The following is a 19,391-nucleotide window of genomic DNA, read 5'->3' on the forward strand; positions in this document are numbered from 1 at the left end:
GGCTGTACTTTCTCACTTGCACTTGGCATTGTCTGGTTTTTAAATAAATACTACACATTTCGGTTGATAATAGTATCTTATTATGTTGTCTGTATTTTCCTAATAGTAATATTGAGTACCTTTTCAATATGCTTATTGGGTTTTGAAATTATTTTCTTGTGAAGTTTTGTTTGGTCTTCAGCCTATCTTAAAAATTGGGTTGTCTTGTTTTTGATGATTTGAAGTTGTTTTTCTAAAAAAAATATTTTGGGGGCACCTGGGTGGCTCAGTTGGTTAAGTGTCTGACTTTGGCTCAGGTCATGATCTCATGGTTCATGAGTTTGAGCCCCATGTTGGGCTCTGTGCTGACAGCTCAGAGTCTGGAGGCTGCTTCGGATTCTGTGCCTCTCTCTCTCTGCCCCACCCCATTCATGCTCTGTCTCTCTCTCTCCCAAAAATAAATAAATATTAAAAAAAAATTTTCATACCTGAGTCCTTTGTTGGGCATGTGCATTATGAATATTTCCTCCTGCTCTGTAGCTTGCATTTTAACTTTTTAAAGAATACTACTTTTAAATTGTAATGAAGCCCCATTTGTTGTGTTGATCTTTGTGTCTTGTTTAGGAAATCTTTGCCTATTTCAAAGTCATGACAATATTTTTCTCTCATAAAACCTTTATTACTTAAAAAAAAATTGTTTTTCAATGTTTATTTCTGAGAGAGAGAGAGAGAGCACGTGTGTGCACAAGCGAGTGCAGGGGAGGGGCAGAGAGAAAGGGGGACAGAATCCGAACCAGTCTCCAGGCTTCAAGCTGTCAGCACAGAGCCTGATGTGGGGCTTGAACTCACGAACTGCAAGATCATGACCTGAGCCGAAGTCGGACTCTTAACCGACTGAGCCACCCAGGCTTCCCAAAAGCTTAATTGTTTTAAAATTTATTGTTTAGGTCTCTGATATACTTTCTCTCCTTCCTTTTTTTATGGCCTGTGGATGGATGTAATGAATTTGATGGATTTTGATTTTAACAGTGGTAGTGATAGAAAATCTATTGGTATGCCTTACTCATAAGAAAACATTTTTATTTTATTTTGTATGTGATATTTTAAGTTCTGGTATGGTAACATTTTCTGTTAGTAAGATACATGATTTTGTATTCTGGTAATTCTTTAAAAGGGATTTAAAAACATTTTTTCCTGACTCTAAAAGAGGCAGTCTAGTTTTGTGAATTGTATTCTGTCTTACTTGTTTTGTTTTTGAAGAGTACAGTGCCTTAAAGACATTGGGTTGTTCAGTCAAAGGCAGCTGTTATATTTAAGCAGGCGATTTAATTTCTATAAGACTTTTTTTTTTAATCTATAAAGCTAATTTAAGAAAAGTGTGTATAAGTTTTTTTCAAGTTGTGAGCAATGTGCCTGGCAAGCAATAAAATCTCTATAGTTAGTGCTTTATTCTTGAATTTTGAACTTTGTTTTGAAGATTATTATTAAAAAAATTTTTTTTAATGTTTATTTTTGAGAGAGAAATAGAGAGAGAGCGCACACATGAGTGGGGAAGGGACAGAGAGAGAGGGATACACAGAATCTGAAACAGGCTCCAGGCTCTGCGCTGTCAGCCCAATGCGGGTCTCGAACTCACAAACTGTGAGATCATGACCTGAGCTGAAGTCAGACGCTTAAGCGACTGAGCCACCCGGGCACCCCTGTTTTGAAGATTATTTTGACTTGAGACCTGATTGAAAGGGTATATACCATGCTTATTATAAAATTATTGATAACTAACTTTTGTAAATAGTAAAAGTAATCTGCCTGCTTATACATTCATTTCCTTTTATTGTAGATAAAATATTTTAATTTTTTTCTGTCAATGTAAGGTTGAATTTAAAATGCTTCCTTATGTTAATGAAAAAAAATAGAGTGAATACCTTGTAAAGACTTTTCCACCTACTTGTCTGTACTTTAACTCTGTAGTTAGGTTGTCTAGATGCTGCTTACAAGGTGGTAACTACAGATACCAGAAGTGTAGTGTATGATATTGTCTGTTGATGGTCAGGAAGAATTTAACAGTGCTTCTCTAAGACCTTGTTAGTTTGTTCTTGTCTTGGTTGGTAATTTTTGAAATCTAATTTGTTATAGAGCTCATTCTTTGTAGTCTAGTAAACTCTACCAATATCTTGATAATTCATTAGCTTTTCCATATATTATACATAAAATTTAAATTCTAACATTAGGAAAAATTGTTTTATATTTATCATGTGCCAAAGTTTCAGCATGTGATGTGTTTAAGTGTTGTAAAAAAACACAAGTGGGATTCTTGGCTAGATTTTACAGAGTAGGGGTAATTTCTGAAGTTCAAAAGTTCTTTCTTCTCCTCTTCCTCCTCCTCTTCTTCCTCCTCTTCATTTTGTTATTATTATTATTATTTAGGGAATCTCAACCAGCAGAGGGATTTTTAACAGGCTACCTAAGTATTTGGTAAGTACATACTTTCAGTGTTAAATATTTTGCATGTTACTTAAGTTTGCATGTATGTTACCTTAGTGACGTTTACAATAGTCAGTGTAAATAACAAATATAATTTATATTTCTTATAATTTTTACTTGGTACTAGAATTTCTTTATAGATTTATTCTGATTCCTTCTGATTTATTCTATACACTGTATCCAGAAAATTCTTTTAGTGTGCAATCTGAGTATTAAAAGAGTTTGATGGCAGAGCTGTCTTAGCGGGCAAGAATGCTAGTACTTTGGTGAAGGAAACACAATTTTCCTCATGTGAGATATTTGTAGCAGTTTTCTATTAGCTGGTGACAGTAATACACATTTCTTCTTTAGCTATCCATTACTTGACTCCTCCTTACATTAGGTCCTGTTTACCATAGTAGGTCAATATGAAGACAAGTACTCTGGTAAGGCCCTAAGCTATTTTCTCTTTGGGGTCTTTAATTTCATTGTAATAACATTTTAATATTAAGAATTTCATAAACTTATGCTTTGGTTAATAGTGATAGATTTAAAAATTATTAAATATACTTCACGCAATGTGAGGCGTTGGATTATCAAGTGTCATAATATAGTTTTTTAATTGTTTTGATGTAGTCTGTGAAATATTACTAAGGATGAATAAATTTATTTGATTAGCTAATCGAAGTGTCCTAGATATATGAAGAGATATTTAATAATAAACATTGATTTTTCTTATTATGATTATTAATGTGTTTGAAACAATATGTATTTAACCAAATGTGTTTCTAAAATTCTATAATCATAGTTGATGCTTAAATATTAAACAATTACACTATTCTGCTTACTGTATATTTATAAATGTACATTTTTAGGAGCAAATGATGTTATAAAAATCTCAAATTTTTACTATTATAAAATGTGGCAACTGATTCCTGAAGATATATTAGGTAGAACAAATCAACATAATGTGTTTTCTTCCCCATTGATGCATATATTTGAGTTCGTTTGAGGGAGGCAATCATCTTTGCATTGTATATGCTTATGATATATATTTCATTTGCAAATTTATTTTTAGTAACTATTGGAATACATTTACATATCAAGAAATTCATCCATAAGTGTACAATTTGGTGGTTTTTAGCATATTCAGAGGTGTGTAACTGACACTACTATCTAATTTTAGGATACTTCAACCGCACCTTGTATCCGTTAGCAGTCATTCCCTAATTCCCTTTAAACACCCTGCCTGCCTCCCCTACCCCACAGTCCCCTTCTCCAAGCAACCACTAAATATTTTCAGTTTCTATAGATTTGCCTATTGTGGACATTTCATATAAAAGAAAGCATATTCTATTTGTCTTTTTGTGTCTGGCTGTTTTCGCTTAGCGTAATGTTTTCAAGGTTCACCCATGTTGTAGCATGTGCCATTCATTTTTATGGGAAAAACCATTCCATTATATACCATAATTTTTGTATCCATTCATCAGTTGATGGATTGTATCTACCTTTGGCTATTAGGAATGCTTCTGCAATGAACATTCTGGTATAAGTTTTTGTGTGGATGTATATTTTTATTTGTTTTGGATATGCGCTTAATAAGGGTAGAATTGCAAGATGTGATAACTGTCTAAGTCTGAGGAACTGTCAAAATGGCTGTGCTATTTTATAATCGCACCAACAGGATACGAGGATTCCAACTTCTCTACATCTTTATAGACGCTTGTTACTTTTAGTCATTTTTTGTTTTAGCTATCCAAGTGAGCGCGAAGTGGTATTTCATTGTGATATTGATTTTCATTTCTATAAAACTGATGATGAGCATTATTTCATGTGCCTGTTGACCATTTACATATGTTCTTTGGAGAAGTGTGTGTTCAAATCTTTTGCTCATTTTTTAATTGGATTGTCTTTTGTTAAATTGTAAGCATTCTTTATATATTCTGAAAACTATTCCCTTATGAGATATAGGATTTGCAATTACTTTCACCCATTCCGTGGATTGTCTTTTCACTTTATTTGTGGTGTCTTTTGAAGCACAGAAGTTCTTAATTTTGATGATGTTCAGTTCATCTTTTTTTTCTTTTGTTGCTTGTGCTTTTGGTGTCATATTGCAAATTTATCTTTAAATAAATATTCATTTATAGTTTAGATCTGTGACAAGGTTTTAATTACCACAGGACTGTAAAGCATTGGCATTTTTTGTGTTTGACAGCCAAAGCCCAAAGGAAGCAATTATCTTTATATTTGTGCTTCAATTCCTTAGTTAATTGTTTTAAGGAAAATGCTATGTTTTGATCCCATGGGTTACCATGAAAATGTTAGCTGTGTGTGATATATCCATTGATAATAGTCTTGTGAATTCATGTTTAGTTTTTTTGGATTGTATGATACCTTAGTTTATCATGGCACTTAAGGTATATTTGATGTCATACCTTAAACTATGGCCTTTCAGGCTAACACTATTATCAGAATTCTTTTTATCTTTTCCAGGAGGAGAAAATAAATTTTGAGAATCTTACAGATTTTAGTCTTGTGCAGGATATTTGTAGGCACTAATTTTTTGATGTATTTGTAAACTTACATATGGAATATGTATACTTTTCCTTCAAGTTTAATAGGTATGTATCTTCTTGATTTTTATGGGACAATTTTAGTTCCTTATTTTTTTATCATGTGGCTTTTACCAGTTGAAGGCATATTTCAGAATGAATTGTTCTATAATGTTTTCTAATGTTGGTTTTAGAGAAATGGCATATAACAATGGAATATCACCACTCTTAGTAGCGTTGGCTTTCTGCGTAAGGGCAAGGGATTGTAATATAGTGTGATTAATGTATTTTTATTAGGGAAATTTATTTTTGTTTGTATCATTCATATTATCTAACACTGTGTTAACTTTAAATAATGAAATTTTATAGAGCCAAAATTATTGATATTCTTTTTTTTTAGTTGATTTTAAATTGTGGTGTCCACTGGTTAAGCATCCACTTAAGTGTCAATTGGTAGGTAACATTGTTCTTCACTGTGATATTTTTATAGTTTGTTTTATACCACCCATGGACATTTTGCATTGGAAAAGGAAATAAAAGGTGAAACATGTCATTTTTCATGGTATTACATTTTTAGTTATAATAAAAAAAGATTTAATTGAGAGTTACTTCCTTCTATGGTATATGTCAAATGTGGCAGTTAAGAGAGTTTAACCTATTTATGGCTGAATTAAGGCAAAATGGCTTTTGTGCACTATACTTTCTTTCTCTTGTTCTGTATGCTTACTAACAGTAATTAAGTGTATATTAATTCTGAGTTATTTATATTTGAAATGGGGGTTTTACTATTAATAGAGACACTTTTTTTCTTACAAGAGTAAGAGGAGTTGCCCTTTAGTTAAACCACTAATTTCTTACTGAAGTCAATCGGGGTTGCTTTATATATTCTAGGTAGCAGATTCTCAGCTCATGTCCTAGAGTTTGCTATTCTACTGATGTGCTTCATAATACACCTTGGAGATATTGGTCAGGGTTGTGTGGATAGAATAATTAAACTATTCTTTGTCAGAACGGTCTTTCACTACTTAATCTTACTGAGGAAAGCTCAATTGGACTTGGATTATTCTAAATGTCACATTATTTTTGTACAAATGTCTGAAAACCATTACACAATAGTATTGACTCCCTTTTCTCCCAGTACAATTTCTGTAGCAACATCATGCAAGGAAGTTTTCCTAAAAGCTTTTTCCTTCAGAACTCACCCCCCCCCCCCACCGTTTTTAAGGAAAAGGTTGATCCAGAGTAGCCCACTTTTAATCTAGTAGTCATCTCAATTTTATTCTTATTAATACTTAAGGTTTCCATACTTCTGATCTTTCTTCAGAAATTTCCAGTCTATTAATTGAAATAATTACAACTGTTCATTTCTTTGGTTTTGTTCCCTGTTCATGGACTTCCTAGATTTGGTAGAGTTCTATCTGATTACGGTCTTTAGAAGTTTCTAATATAAATTGACACTTTTCCTCCTAGCTTAGCCTCAGTGCTTGCTGGTGATCCTTATCTCATTTTGATCTTCTATTTCATTTTCAATATTAGTTATTTGGAACCTTTCCACTGTCCTCAAATGACCAGTCCTATTTCTATTTTTCTCATTCTTTTTTCATTTCATATTTTATACTTTATTTCCTCTATCTTCACTCAAAGAACAAAATGTTTTCATTTTTTTCAAAGGATAATATCTATATTCTTAATTTTATCCCTTCTTCCTTTCACTTGAACCTTGCTGTTTTCTGTTATTCTCATTTTCCATGCTGGGTTCTCCATCTTATCACACTTAATCTTGAAAAATGCCTTTTACTTTTACTCTTTCCCTATCCTTCCCTTTATCACTGAGCTTGTTTGATTTGTGGTCCAGTTTCTTAATTCTTACTCGGCTACCTTCTGCAGTTTGACTATTGTTTCTACTGGCATTCTGCTTCCTCAAGTGAAAGTAAACTTTTCTTACCTAACCAGATAGATAGTTAAGCTCATGTTAAAATGCTTTACAACATCCCTAAGGTAAGACTGAGTTCCAGTTGCTAAATCTGTGTGTTTTCATTTTTCATCCTGTCCTACTTTTTTTTTTTTTTAATAGCATTTGGTATTTTGCTTCTTCTTAACATTCACTTCTCCCTTGTATTCCATAATAGCTGTGCTTTATGGTTTTTCTGTGATTTCTCCAGCTACATGTTCTTTTTGTTACTGCTTTTTTCTTTCATATACCTCTGAAGTATAAACTGCATTGAAGCTTTGCTCCTTGCTCCTTCTCATTATGTATCATTTCTAGGAGATGGTCTCTGTTTTTATTATGTAAGTTATCACAAATTTGTGATGACTCACAAATGCCACATTTTCCTTCATTGTCTGTTTGACTTCAATTATTATGTCCTTAGCACCCCTAAATTATTATTTCTCAAGCTGAAAAATTTGCCTTGAACATGCTTGATATATTGTTGGAATTTACTAAATGCTTATTGAATCAGTGAATGAACTCCTTATCCAAGTGCCCCAATCTGTTCGGTTTGTTCTTTTTTTATATATAATGATTTTAACCATTCACCTATTTTCATGTTACAAACCCTATAATATCTTTGACCAATTCTTGTCTACCCTTGTTAGCATTAATTATTATATTTTGGTTCTAAGCTTAACTAATGAGGTGGATGATGTTCTCATTTGCAGATGGTAGAAATAGGGATCACAGAGATTGTGATGTACTTATGATTTCATGGATAGTGGTGGAGTTGAAAATTAAGATTATGTTTCTGATTACACATTTCCTGGTTTTCACAGAAAACATTGTTTCTAATGATAAAAGCAGTATGATAGATAATAATTACTCTTAATGTACTATGTGAGTTAAGAGAATAAAGACTGGAAGATGGTAGGAGTACTTTAAATTCTTATGTGATGGGATGAAGGTCGTAATTCAGAGGGAGGAATGAAAATCAAGGATGTGAGAAGTTTTTCACTCAACATTAATAGAATTTTGAGATTCTGACATCTGGTAATGATGCAGTGATGCCAGTGAAGTAGTTGTTGAGTGAACCATCCTTCAGATAACAATTATAAAATTATAAAATCTGGATAAAATATTAAACTTCATCTGTGTGAAAGCCGCAAAAAATGACTTTAAATGAAGCAGAAGCCAGATTAAAGGTTACTCTTTAAAGCCTGCAACTGCAAGGGCGCCTGGGTGGCTCAGTCGGTTAAGCGGCCGACTTTGGCTCAGGTCATGATCTCGCGGTCCGTGAGTTCGAGCCCCGCGTCGGGCTCTGTGCTGACAGCTCAGAGCCTGGAGTCTGCTTCAGATTCTGTGTCTCCCTCTCTCTGACCCTCCCCTGTTCATGCTGTGTCTCTCCCTGTCTCAAAAATAAACGTTAAAAAAAAAAATTTAAAAAAAGCCTGCAACTGCAATGTGTAAGAATTGTATGTTTGTAGCTTTCTTGGCTTTGGATGCATCCCAGCCTCCTGTAGTTCCAGTAGCAAGGGACAGAAGTTAGGGCTAGCCAAGCAGCTGGGAATATACTGACAGAGATTCTAGAAGCAAAAGAACCATTGAAGAGGTAAACAAAAACTAATGGAATTTTTCACCAGCCCACCAACATTGCAAGCAATTCTAAAGGAAGTTCATTGAGTCTGAATGGAAATGGCATCAGGTTGCAAGTGCCATTTACAGTAAGGAATCAACATTAAAAAAAAGTGAATATGTGGGTAATAATAAAAAGTATAAATTTTTTTAATTAAAAAAATTACCGATGATTAAAGCAAAAACTATGATTGTATTGTTCAGTTTAAAATGTATATATGAAAATAGTAGCACAAAGTTGGAGTATTTCTGGCTTAATTTGTATTTCTCTGATGTCAGTATTGAGCATCTTTTCATGTATTGTTGGCCATTTGAATATCTTCTTTGGGGTGAAGTATCTAATCTCAAGATTTTGAGGATTGACTTCTATACAATATTTAATAAACATGTCATAATAAGACATTATGATAAATTGACATTAATACTTAGTATTCTGGCTTATAAACCTTCTACTTAGGTTATCTTTTAGTTTCTTTTAGTAATGTATGGCAGTTTTTTTTAAGGTGATAAGAAATATTAAACTCTATGCTTAGTAGGTAATAATTCCTCATTTTCCCCTCTCTTAGGCCCTGGTAATATGTACTTCCTGCTGTATGAATTCTCCTATTCTAGATATTTCATGTAAGCGGAACCATCCAGTAATATTTGTTCTTTTTGTGTCTGACTCCCCCCCCCCCCCCCCCAAGAGAGAGACAGTGCAGACATGCTAGCGGGGAAGAAGGGCAGAAGGAAAGGGAGAGAATCCCAAGTAGGCTCCATGCTCAGCACACAGTGTTGTGGGCCTTGATTCCACAATTCTGGGAATTTCCTGAGCTGAAATCAAGAGTTGGTTGCTCAGCCAACTGAGCCACCCATGCGCCTAGAGTTTGTGTCTGGCTTTTTTCACTTGTAACGTTTTCAAAGTTTATCTGTGTTGTAGCATGCATCAGAATTTCATTCCTTTTTATGGCTGGATAATATTCCACACTTTGTTTATTTCTTCATCTGCTTGTGGATACTTGGGTTTCCTCCCTTTTGGCTATTGTGAATAATGCTGCAGTGAACATTGGTGTACACGTATCTGAGTCTGCTTTTCCATTCTCTTGGGTGTATACCTAGAAGTGGAATTGCTGGGCTATGTGGTAGAATTCTATGTTTAGCTTTTTGAGAAACTGCCAAACTGTTTTCCACAGTGGCTTCGCCATTGTATATTACTAACACCAATTTACAGGGGTTCCAGATTCTCTGTATCCTCACCAATGCTTGTTATTTCCTATTTGTAGTACCTTTTGGGGATAGATTTCCTAGGATTTTCTGCATAAACAATCATATATGAACAGAGACAGTTTTACCTCTTTTTTGATCTTTTTGTTTTTCTTTCTCTTACCTTTTTATATTGGATTTCTAATTATGAGGATAAATAATGAGAACAAGCATTCTTGCCATGTTCCCAAACTTAGGGAGACTATATTTGACATTTCATATTAAATCTGTTATTAGTTATAGGACTTTCATAGATACCCTTTATCTGGTTGAGGAAGTTCTTCACTGGTTCAGTGGTTTTGTCTGTCTTTTTGTTAATGGTATTTGATTTTGATCATTTAGTTTTTTTCTTTCCAACTATTCCTGTGAATTACAGTGATTATTTTTTCATGTTAAATCTATATTCTTAGATAAACTTCACTTTGTTAGGATGTATTATTGTTTTTATAATCACTGGATTTGATTTGCTAAAATTTTGTCAAAGCTTAAAGTGTACCCTCTTTTCCTTTGTTTTGTATAATACTGACATATGTTTGTATGCCAGACATATAATTTATATAAAACTTGGCATATGGTTTTCTTAAATATTTGATAGAATTCAGCAGTGAAAGTTTTCTTGAAGGACGGTTTTGGATTGTGAATTCAATTTTACCCCTTGGTAGTATTGGTGTTTTGCATTTTTCACAGTATTTTTGTTTCATTTATTTTGTTGAATTGGTTAGTACAAAGTTGTTCATAAGATGCTCCTATTATTTTTTAATGCCTGCAGGATCAGTGGTGATATTAGCTTTTGATTTTTGATGCTAATAATTTATTTTCTTTTTCCCCCCTTATCAGTTTGCTAGGTGCTTATTAATTTTTTAATATAATAAGTTAGCAAAGAGCCAACTTTTGGAGATAATTTTCTCTATCATTTGTTTGCTTTCTGTTTAATTGCTTTCCATTTTTTAATTCCTTCTTACTTTTGATTTAATTTTCTCTTCCTTTTAGCTTCTTATATTGGAAGCTTACTCTTCTCTTGTTTTCTAGTATAAATGGCTACAGCTAAAGATTCTCCTTTTCATGCCTCTTTAACTGTATCTCAGGAATGTTGACATGTTGTATTTTCATATCACTCAGTTTAAAAATACATTCTTCTTATTTTCTTGGGTTTCCTCTTTGACCAGTAGGTTATTTAAAAGTGTATTGCTTAATGTCCAGATATTTTGGATATCCTATGTATCTTTTTATTAATGATTTCTAATTTAAATTTGTTGTCATAGGGTAAACTGTTATATCAGCTCTTTGAAACTTATACAGATGTTTATGGACAGTGCTTATTCTGCACTTTTAGGTTATAGGATTTTGTAAATGTTGCCCATTAGGTCATGTGGGATAATGTTCAAATCTTTTTTATTCCTGAAATGTTGGATAATAATGTTCAAATCTTTTTTATTCCTGAAGTTTTTTGTTTCTTTGCTTATTTATGGTAATTGCTGCTTACATAGTCAATCCATATTTCTTTTACATAATCTGGTTATTAGATTGGATATTTTTTCTCTTTTAAAACAATAGTTTTATCCTTCATTTAGTTTTCTTGAGTTAGTTTTACTAACGAAGAGACATACATCTTATTTTATAGTGATTAGAAATGTATATATAAATTATAATATTCTTCTGCTCACCCATATGTCACCTAGGTTTTGAACTTCTTTTTCTTCCTTGTTTTATTATTTTTGTTTGGATGCTAGAGAAAACTGTAGTTTATTGTAGTTGTGTACTATGGGGTTCTTATAATAGTATGTGTGTATGTAGTTCTATGTTGTAGTATAGCATTGCCAGGGAAAATTTGGTTTTGTTTTATTTGGGGTCTGGTGGAAGCCATCTTATCCTCATATAAATTTACTGCTACCTCAACACAACCTTCTATATAATAAAACAAATTTCTGTTCTTAACTATAGTATGAAGTTCTGATTTATAATAGTTTTAACTTAAATCACAGTCTATACAGTAGGCAAATTGGAAAAATATTCAGAACATTTAAAAAATGGTTATTTAATATGTGGCCTCCACAGTAAAATAAGTTAAAAGAAAATCCTGTTATTGCCTACTATGAAATTGGATAGCCTGGTTTTTAAAAGTTTAAATTTTTAAATATGTCAATTATTTGGGGCACCTGGGTGGCTCAGTTGGTTAAGGGTCTGACTTCGGCTCAGGTCATGATCACGGTTTGTGAGTTCGAGCCCTGCATCGAGCTCTGTGCTAACAGCCTGGAGCCTGCTTTAGATTCTGTGTTTCCCTCTCTCTCTGCCCCTCCCCCACTTGTGCTCTGTTTCTCTCTTTCTCAAAAATAAATAAACATTAAAAAATTCTAAAAATATCTCAATTATGTAAGTCTTCTCTGCATTGGATCATTCTTTCTTTTATAGACCTTTAGTAATAAGAAAGCTAGTCTAGTTCACCATTCAGTTTTTGAGACAACTGGTATGATTTGAACTTAAACTTTGATGTCAGGCAGGTTCAAATCCTACATCTGTTGCATACTCTTCTCATTGTGAACTTAGTAATATTTTGATTATATTCGCTGTACTTTCTTAAGAGATCCATTTCTGATTTTTTATCGTTTATTTATGGTTGAGAAGGTGAGACAGAGTATGAGCAGGGGAGGGGCAGAGAGGGAGACACAGAATGTGAAGCAGGCTACAGGCTCTGAGCTGTCAGCACAGACCCCGAAGTGGGGCTCAAACTCAAAGGCTGTGAGATCATGACCTGAGCTGAAGTCAGATAATCAACTGAGCCACTCAGGTGCCCCTTAAGAGATCCATTTCTAATATTCTGTTAAGCTTCCTGAGATTTGTTGATAATTTTTTCCCCCTATTAATGTTATGTAACGTTTGAATTCCTGTAACACAACTGTATTTGGTAATAGTGGGTAATTCTTTTAATTTTGCTTTTTTCTTATTCAGTTATATAATCATCTTCAGGCAAATATATGAAAAGACAGAAATATTTGAAGGTTTTGTAAGTAATTATGGCAGGTAATTTGTTTGGTTCTGACTAAAGCTGAATTGAGAATATATTTTATTTAGTTTGGATATAGTATATAATTAGATGGAGCTCAGTCATTACCATGTATAGTTAAATCATTGCCAACCATCCATTGTAATTATGTCTAGTGTCTCCAGGCATCATGACAGGAATGTGTAAGACTAGAGGGAGTATTTCACTGTGAATGTGTCCTGTAATGGCCATTACTGGCAGTATGAGGCCACCGCTAGTAGTGGAGGAGAAACTATATTTGAAATGTAGAGTCAGAATCAAGTCCGTGGAAACATTTTCAGGTATTTAAAACTGTAAGATTCAGTTTTTACCCCACAGATTGAAAATGTCAATGCTCCTGTGTAGAAAATAATTGATAATGTAATGTGTATATAATTTTATAGGCACCAGATGTTTTTTCTATTTTGATGAAAATGCCATATTTAATAAAATTAAAATATGTAATTTCATCTGCTTATTGGAACACTTTAGTAAAGCAAGTAAAAAATGATAAGACTTCTGATTTGACTGTATGTTAAGGACATATTATATTACATTTATTAATTAAGAGAAAAGTTCAGATAAAAATTAGTGGAATATGAAACAATGATTAAGTAAGTGCCATGAAGAATTAGAAATTATTCTGATGTTGTGAAGTGCACTGTGACATAAAAATGTTCTGAGGACAGAAAAACAATTCATTTAAGGGGAAAAATAAATTATAAACAGAAATAATGAATGGACTCCTGGTTTTTTGATAATCCAATTAATGAAAAAGAATGACTAATATGAAAGTATTGGAAAGATATCTGAATGACTTACTTATTTGAAATCAAATTCTCTGACCAGTGAACATAGCAAAATCTCATAACATACCAACAATGACACTGATGATTGGTTAATAAATGTCTTAAATTTTGAGCATATAAGGTTAGTTACTACACAAGAAGACTTAAATTGAAATCTCAAATTTCTGTACAAAAGAAGCTTGATAGAAATTCATCACATTTGTCAACTCTTTAGAGAATTTACATGACGTTTCCGATAACAGGTTGTGAAGTTTACAGTTTCTACAAATTTTGAACAACTATGCCAGAGTAGAGACAAATTATCCTCTTGGTCTCTGTATAGGGAACCTTATAAAATCTTGTCATTCGGGGCGCCTGGGTGGCGCAGTCGGTTAAGCGTCCGACTTCAGCCAGGTCACGATCTCGCGGTCCGTGAGTTCGAGCCCCGCGTCAGGCTCTGGGCTGATGGCTTGGAGCCTGGAGCCTGTTTCCGATTCTGTGTCTCCCTCTCTCTCTGCCCCTCCCCCATTCATGCTCTGTCTCTCTCTGTCCCAAAAATAAATAAAAAACGTTGAAAAATTCACTTTCATTTCTAATTTGTAGTCTTTCTTTTAAATCCTCTAATTTTTAGAAGCTTTAGGCCCCTCAAAACCTAGATTTGCCCCTGTTAAGAGGATAGAGCATGGATGCAAGTGGGATCTGATGGGATTGGTGGGGCATGGTTTAGAGGGACTGTGTCTTTCTGAAGAGGTGGCAAGATCTGATGAAAGGCATGGAGAGAACCTTATGAGTGTTTGTGGGAAAGAGCAATTCAAGTAGGATTCCTGTAAATTTAAAGGCCCTATTGTGGGAATAAATCTAGTGTGCCTATTAAAAGGAGACAGTGAGGTTGGCGGGGTGGGGGGTTGGTGATGAGTTTGAAAAGGAAAGCAAGGGCCAAATTATATATGACCTGGATAGGAATTTAAGGAATTTATATTTTGATTCTAGTTATAATGGGGTTACCATTGGAGAATTTATCGTATTTTCAGGCTAGCAGTGAACTCTTTGATGTACTCATTTGGAGACCCAGGCTTCTTTCATCTTTTAGGTCTGTCATCCTGTTGTGCTTTATTCTCACATGCCAGCCATATCAGGATGGAGAAATAACCTGCATACTAGCTTTCTTAAAATATCTATCACAGAAAAGCATCCATTACTTCTAAAATTCATTTTCCTTTGATGAGAATTTAGTTACATGTAATTGCAAGGGAGCCACATGCGTTACTATGGAGGGTGAGAATGAATTTTGGTTAGGAAATTTGGTATTGCTGCCACATTAATACTTAATGTATTAGGGCCTAAGATCTGATTTATTCTAACTTATACTTAGTGTATCATTTTAAGGTTATACTATGGTTTAATGTTTAACCATTCTCTTATTACTAGATTAGTTTCGAAGTCCTTGGTGTCAAATGCAAGGCTGCAATAAACAACCTTGTTACATCTCCTTGAGATGTTAGGGCAGCTAACAAAAAGTGTAATTGCTGTATAGTAAGGTATAAGCACTTAAAAAAATGTACTAAATACTGTGAAATTGTCCTTCAAGAGTTACTCTCATCATCAGGGGATGAATATGTTCTTTTTACTACCTTCCTCATTAATACTTGATGTTGTTTTTGATAATCTTTCAACTGAAAAATGTTTTCTCATTGTTTTTGATTTGCATTTCCTTTATTATTGAAGCTGAACATCTTTTTGTAAGTTTTTGGCAATTATTTCTACTATGAATTGTCTTTATGTTATCATTTTTTCTCTTGAAATTGTTTTTTTTTAAATATCTGGTTATTATTTTAATCCTTTGGGTCTTCTGTTTCAAAAATAATTTCCTAGTTTGTTGCCAGTTAAGAAAAAATTTTAATACTATTTGTTATATATGGTGTTTCTATATTGTTTCAGTATAGGAATGAAAAATTTTGATATCTTGGACTTTATATTACTGGTTTCCAAAGTATTCTGTGGAAGCAAATATTACACAAATTCTATAAACTAGTGCTTTAGAATTTTGATGTTTATTTTTTATTTTCTTTTTGTTTAAAAAATTTCAAATCTACAGTTGAGAAGATAGTACAATGAATACCTGTATACTCTTCACTTAGACTCACCCATTGTTAACATTTTGTTAGTATTTTGCCACTTTTTTTTACTTTGTATATCTATATTTGTACTTATATCCATATCTACATTTACATATACATATAAATCTCTTTTGGTTACACATTGAAAAACTAAAATTCATATTTCCTGACATGTAACTGCTAAATACTAAACATGAATGATTTAAGAATAAGATTTTTTTTCATATAGAAGCATATATGTTATTACACCTGTGAAAAAGAGGTTGGCTTTCATTTCTCCCTTTATGCAGTACTTTCATTTTTTATTATGTAAATCTTAGCTTTCATAATGGTCTACACAGGGGTGCAGAGTTTTTTTTTTTTTAATTTTTTTTTTTTAACGTTTATTTATTTTTGAGACAGAGAGAGACAGAGCATGAATGGGGGAGACTCAGAGAGAGGGAGACACAGAATCTGAAACAGGCTCCAGGCTCTGAGCTGTCAGCACAGAGCCCGACGCGGGGCTCGAACTCACGGACCGCGAGATCATGACCTGAGCCGAAGTCGGCCGCTTAACTGACTGAGCCACCCAGGTGCCCCGGGTACAGAGTTTTGAACCCACATTTCACAAAGAACTTTGAAATATCTGTCAATGGGCATGTGATATTGCTCCAAGAACGAATAGCACTAGAAGGCCTTTACAGTTCAATACAAAGCTTACTTACAAATATGTATCCCAGTATTTGTAAACTGATACCTATTTTACTTTATTTTATTTAACTTAAAAAAATTTTTTTTGAGAAAGGCAGAGGGAAAGAGAGAGATAGAATCTTATGTACTCCAGTGTGGAGCCCTACATGGGGCTCCATCTCATGACCATGAAATCATGACCGGAGCTGAAATCCAGAGTCAGATGCTTAACTGACTGGGCCCCTGATGCCTTTTTAATGAAGGAGGAAATTTTAGTGGGAAAAGAGAAAAATGTGATGCCAAGTGAGGAAAAGAATCAACAAGCAAAAAAAAAAAGAATAATCCTGTGAATGAAAGACTTTGAACATAAGTGATTATGGTCAATAAAATAACATCGATTATTTGTGTAGTATTGCCATGAATCTACACACTGTCACTTCTAAGCTGGTTTTGCCACTAGCATCTTTGCCATAAATGGTGGTGAAAATACAGTTTCAATAATACTAATAGTCATTTATGTAGTTAATGAATCAGTAAGTGTTTTATCTTGAGCGTATTCTGTTACAGATAATGTTTCTACTCATTTTAAGTTTTGGGTATTTTTAGTTTTATACATTTATAATAAGTTAACAGTTGTTGGAAGCTGTTAGTGATTTAGCTTTGGATCGAACTGTTTCAATATATCTTTTAAAAATTTCTCATTGAACTGCTTACTTATCTTTATGCATCAAGATTTTCTTAATATAATCTAACCAAAACAGTACAGAAATAAGTTGCTGAAACTGATAAAAACTCAATGATTACATATTTTTGTATTTATTAGCCTATTGCCTTATTAATTTTCTTTATGTAAATAAATATAATTCATGAAATCTAACTCATAAAAATTTTATACTAATAACATTGTTCCTATATTTCGAATGTTGGAGTTCTATATAATATTTCATTTGGAAAGTGTTCAATTAAGGGAAAAAGTTGAAGATCTCTAGCTTCTATTAATAGCATAAGGTAAACATTTTCTGTTTGGTTAGTATTATTATTTGCCATGGATGACTGGCTACTTCTTTAACTCAGAGTAAGTATTGTACTTCTTTATTTATATCTAGTACATCCTCAGACATTGCTCTTCAGTGTTTCTGACTGGTCTGAACCCACTTGTTATAGAAATTAGCAATTCTACCTCCAAAGTGATTAAAAGCCTTACAATAAAATATAAATTCCATAGAATATGTTCTGGGTAGTAAAACAATTTAAAATGTTTTTTGATAAAACTAAATTTTAATAATATATACTTTTCTTTTTAAAAGGTAGGATATTATGACCATAGTTTTAGTTTTGGATAATGTAGGGTTTCCAGTTTGAATCTCAGTTATTATAAAGTGATGCCATTAGAGAGACTTTATAGTTTAATTCATCCCTGACTTTTAGAAATAGGTCAGTGTCCTATGCCATTTTTCTCCAGGATTTCCTCTTTCCCACACCCCTAATACCTATTAAAACCATTATTATCCTACATTTTATAAACAGGGAAAAAGGTTCTGCTTCCCTCTTTCCCATACCTATTATTATACACAGACAGAAGGTGTTATTAGGCATTTATAAAGCATTACTTTCTATAGTTTGTAGTACAAAGAAAATCGATGTATTCTTGTATTGACTGTGCTTTTGAAAACTCTAGTTCCTGCCCTGCCCCTCCACCTGGTTTGGAATCACTGCTTTGTGACTGTAAGGCCAGTCTGCCTTTGATATAACTCCCCGTTGATCACCCGGGGTTGACTGAATAAACTGCTATGTATAAAAGGAATCTTGGGATTGACTATTGGGTTTGCTCTTTGCATGTTTTGGTTATTACTCTTGTAGTTAATTGAATAGAGTACTGTAGTACTCTACTTGCTCTAAAGAGATGGAGTAATGATGCCATCTTGCTTATTAGGCAGAAACTAGTATAAAAAAGGGCTCTTTGTTTTACTACAGAGCCAGCTTAATTGGAAAAAGTAGAAGTGCTAATGGTTTTGAAAATATGATAATTCTCAAGTCATCCCTCTGGCTTGACTATTTCTCGTTATCAGTGGCAAATTCAATGCTCTTTTACGTAGTGAAGTTATGTTGTAATCTGAACTAGCTTTCCATTTTGGCTAGTAATTTAGTGGAAAATAACCACTTTTCTAGACAGAATTCTTCACTTTTCTTTTGGGGCCATTTCACTGCACCGTGGAGGAAATATGCAGAGAGGAAATAACTAGATGCTGATTGCCATAAATTAGATTACATCAGGTAGGGAACATTTTAATTATTGTTATCTAGCTATGTTAAGACTGTATTTGATTTTGCTTTCATCTAAGCTGTAAAATGGAAAAAAATGAATTGTCTGTCTCTACACATATTAAAACTTTTTTGTAATCCATAGAAGTTGACATAACAAACTGAACATAGTTGGGTGGTTCTCCAGTTACACCCCACTCCTTCCTTCCTTCCTTCCTTCCTCCCTCCCTCCCTCCCTCCCTCCCTTCCTTCCTTCCTTCCTTCCTTCCTTCTAGTTTTTCTTTTTCTTTCTCTAGTTTTTACCCTGTAAATGGTTTTCCTCACTTACAAGTAAATCATTCTTTTTTTTTAATGTTTATTTTTGAGAGAGAGAGAGAAACAGAGCACAAGTGGGAGAGGGGCAGAGAGAGAGAGGAAGACACAGAATCAGGCTCCAGGCTCTGAGCTGGCAGCACAGAGCTTGATGCAGAGCTCTAACTGACAAACTGTGAGATCATGACCTGAGCCGAAGTAGGACTCTTAACCGACTGAGCCACCCAGGCGCCCCAGTAAATTCATTCTTAGTGGAGCTGGTTTGCAAAGAGATGGGACTGTGGTAGCAAGTCAGTAGGAGATTATTATGCTGACATTTTTAAGTGAGCAAATGGATGTTTATCTATGAGGTGATGACTTGTTTAAGACAGTATTGCCTGCTGAGAGTTGTGTGACCTAGTGCCCAGATGCGTTGATTTCCTA

At 33.7% G+C, this 19,391-nt stretch overlaps 1 protein-coding gene across 3 annotated transcripts in view; it reads left to right on the top strand.

The window, feature by feature from the left end:
- The window catches only part of FBXW7 (F-box and WD repeat domain containing 7), a 225,613-nt gene that overhangs the window by 68,445 nt on the left and 137,777 nt on the right, over positions 1-19,391 (top strand). Inside the window, exon 2 of one of the 3 annotated variants that reach the window (XM_053216864.1) lies at positions 2,404-2,451. The exons of the other annotated variants lie outside the window; for them this stretch is intronic. The gene's annotated coding sequence lies outside the window, so the exon portion shown is untranslated. The remainder of the gene's footprint in view (positions 1-2,403; positions 2,452-19,391) is intronic. 3 annotated transcript variants of the gene reach the window in all.

This window comes from Acinonyx jubatus, chromosome B1 (genome assembly GCF_027475565.1).
Source record: "Acinonyx jubatus isolate Ajub_Pintada_27869175 chromosome B1, VMU_Ajub_asm_v1.0, whole genome shotgun sequence".
Lineage (NCBI taxonomy): Eukaryota > Metazoa > Chordata > Mammalia > Carnivora > Felidae > Acinonyx > Acinonyx jubatus.